Source organism: Orcinus orca, chromosome 1 (assembly GCF_937001465.1).
Source record: "Orcinus orca chromosome 1, mOrcOrc1.1, whole genome shotgun sequence".
Taxonomy (NCBI): domain Eukaryota; kingdom Metazoa; phylum Chordata; class Mammalia; order Artiodactyla; family Delphinidae; genus Orcinus; species Orcinus orca.
The window spans coordinates 107207216-107210313 of NC_064559.1; positions in this window are offsets into that span (position 1 = coordinate 107207216).

Sequence of the window (3098 nt, forward strand, 5' to 3'; positions counted from 1 at the left end):
GGCAAAGGATACAAAGAGGCAAATGTAAGAATAATTTAATCGTGTATTGTACATTTGAAAGTGGCTAAGACAGTAAATCTTATAAGTTTTCATCATAGGAAAAAAAGTATAATTATGTGTAGTCATGAATGTTAGTTTGACTTATTGTGGTGATCATTTAGCAATACATAAATACAGTAGTCTTCCATAATTCACAGTTTCACTTCCCATATTATTAGTTGCCTGCAGCCTACTGTAGTCCAAAAATATTACAGTTGTCCCTTGGTATCCACGGGGGGTTGTTTCCAGGATCCACCACAGACACCCAAAGCCTTGGATGGTCAAGTCCGTTAGTCTGCTCTCTGGATCCTCAGTTCTGCACCTGTGGATTCAACCAACCACAGATCATGTAGTACTGTATTTATTTTGCAGAAATCTTGTATTAGCCAATAGTTCAAACACGTGCTGTTCAAGGGTCAACTGTGAAGGAGAATTCCCTTCAGAGTGCCTACATCATTCACCTCACTTCATCTCATTGCATTGGTATTGCATCAACTCGAAGGTTCACGAGATGAAGTAGGGTGAGAACAGGACAGTAAGTTATTTTTATTTATTTATTTATGTTTTGCGGTACGCGGGCCTTTCACTGTTGTGGCCTCTCCCGTTGCGGAGCACAGGCTCCAGACGCGCAGGCTCAGCGGCCATGGCTCACGGGCCCAGCCGCTCCGCGGCATGTGGGATCTTCCCGGACCGGGGCACGAACCCGCGTCCCCTGCATCTGCAGGCGGACTCTCAACCACTGCGCCACCAGGGAAGCCCGACAGTAAGATATTTTGAAAGAGAGAGAGGACCACATTCACATAACTTTCATAACAGTATATTCTTGTAATTATTGCATTTTAATATTAGTTGTTTTGGTTAATCTTTTATTGTGCCTAATTCATGACTTAAAATTTATCATAGGTATGTTTGTATAGGGAAAAGCATAGTATATATAGGGCTTGGTACTATCTCTGGTTTCAGGCATCCACTGCTAGTCTTGGAATCTATCCCCCACAGGTAAGGGGAGACTACTGCATAGAGAATCATCAGGTGGTGCACCTACAACTTATATAACGTTATAGGTCAATTTATCTCAGTTTAGAAATAATTTAAAGAGTAGATTGGCATTAAGCTGCTATAAAGTTCAGTCTTATTAATAATCAGAGAAGGCCGTTTTAAATAATGAGCTATGTCTTCTTTTTCTAATAAGCCTATATTAAAGAGTTGAATATTAAATACTTCTAGAAACATAGGAAATTGGGCCTTCTATAGCTGTGCTGGCTAATATGGCAGCTAGTAGCAACACGTGGCTACTTAAATTTAAATTAACTGTAATTAAAATAAGTTTGAGAATCAGTTGCCTTGTCACAATAGCCACATTTAATAGGTCAATAACTGCAGAAGATTAGTGGCTATAGTATTGGGCTGTATTAACATCTCTACCATTGCAAAACGTTCCACTGAACAGACTAAAGACGTCAGTGAAATGGTGGAGTAGGAAGCCCTGACATTCCTCTACTATTACAAACCAACAAAATACCTTTGTGAGAAATCCAGAAACCAGTAAAAAGACGACCACACCCCACAGGAGCGTGAAGCCATCTTCATGAAAGTTGGCTACAGAATTTGCAGCTCTATCCACTTTCTCTCACCAGAGAGCCTCTCCATCATCCCCTGATCCACAAACACACGTATGCAGCACGTTTGGGAGGAAACACTCAACTCCCGTCTTCTCCTTGGGAAGGGAAAGGAGTAGAATGTAAGTACAAATGAACTTCAGGGGACAGTCCAAGGGACAAGTGACTGTCTTGCCTGTACTCCAGTACTGACAGGAACAAAGGTGCCATGTTGAGGCATTTCAGAGCAAAGATATAAACCATGTACCAGGGTGTGCAGCACTACAGACAGAAACTAGGTGGAGCCCCAGGACGGTGATTTACAACAACACCAGATAAGCTTCAACGTTGCAGTGGGAGCTTCTGAATAGAAACAGGCAAATCACTTCAAAAGAAATTGCATAAACAAGCCCAGAAAGGACACATAGACATTATACATTAAACACACACACACAGAGAAAAGACTTGAGAGGTCTCCAGACTGTCTTGCCTGGCTGTGTGGAGAAAAACCGCCCTGTATGACACCAGACTGGGAGAGCTGACTGATGCTTTAGATGCCAAAATCCGAAATAGAACAACAACGACAGCAACAAAACAAGACATACAAACCGACAGGCAACCATGACATGTTTAAGGAAACAATTTCATCTCTAGATAATAAACCTAAAGAAAGGGAGTTATATGAATTGCTAGACAAAAATTCAAACTTACAGATCAACGAATTAACCGAGATCACAGATAGACAACTATACAAAATCAGGGAAATGATGCATGAACAAATGAGAATATCAACAAAGAGATAGAAACCACGAGGAAGAACCAAACGGAAATTCTGGAAATGAGGAATACAATACTTTATTTGAAAAGTTTACTGGAGGGACTCACCCAGGCAGAAGAAAAAATCAGAAAATTAAAAGATAGGGCTTTCATCATTAGTGAAACAGAGGAAGAAAAAGTCAAAAGAGTGAAGAAAAATGAAGAGAGTCTAAGGGACTTAGGGGATACGATCCACTGAAACAACATATACAAATGGGAATCCCAGAAAGTGAGGAACAGAGGAAGGATCAGAGAAAGTGTTTGAAGAAAAAATGGGCAAATGTGTCCCAAATCTGAGGAGAGAAATAGACATACAAATTTAAGAAGCTCAATAAACTCTAATGTGGGTATATCTAAAGAGACCTACATTAAGATATATGATCATCAAACTGTCAAAAGTCACGAATCAAGAGGGACTCTTGAAAGCAGAGGGAGAAAAGTGAGTGTTACATACAAGGGAGCTCCCACTAGATTGGTCAGCAGATCTCTCAGCAGAAATCTCTCAGATATAGAGAGTGGGATGATATCTTAAAGTTATTGAAAGAAAAAAGTGTCACCATGAATATTACACCTGCCCAAACTATCCTTAAAAACAGAGGAGAACTTAACACTTTCCCAGATAAGAAAAACCTGAGGGAGTTCATC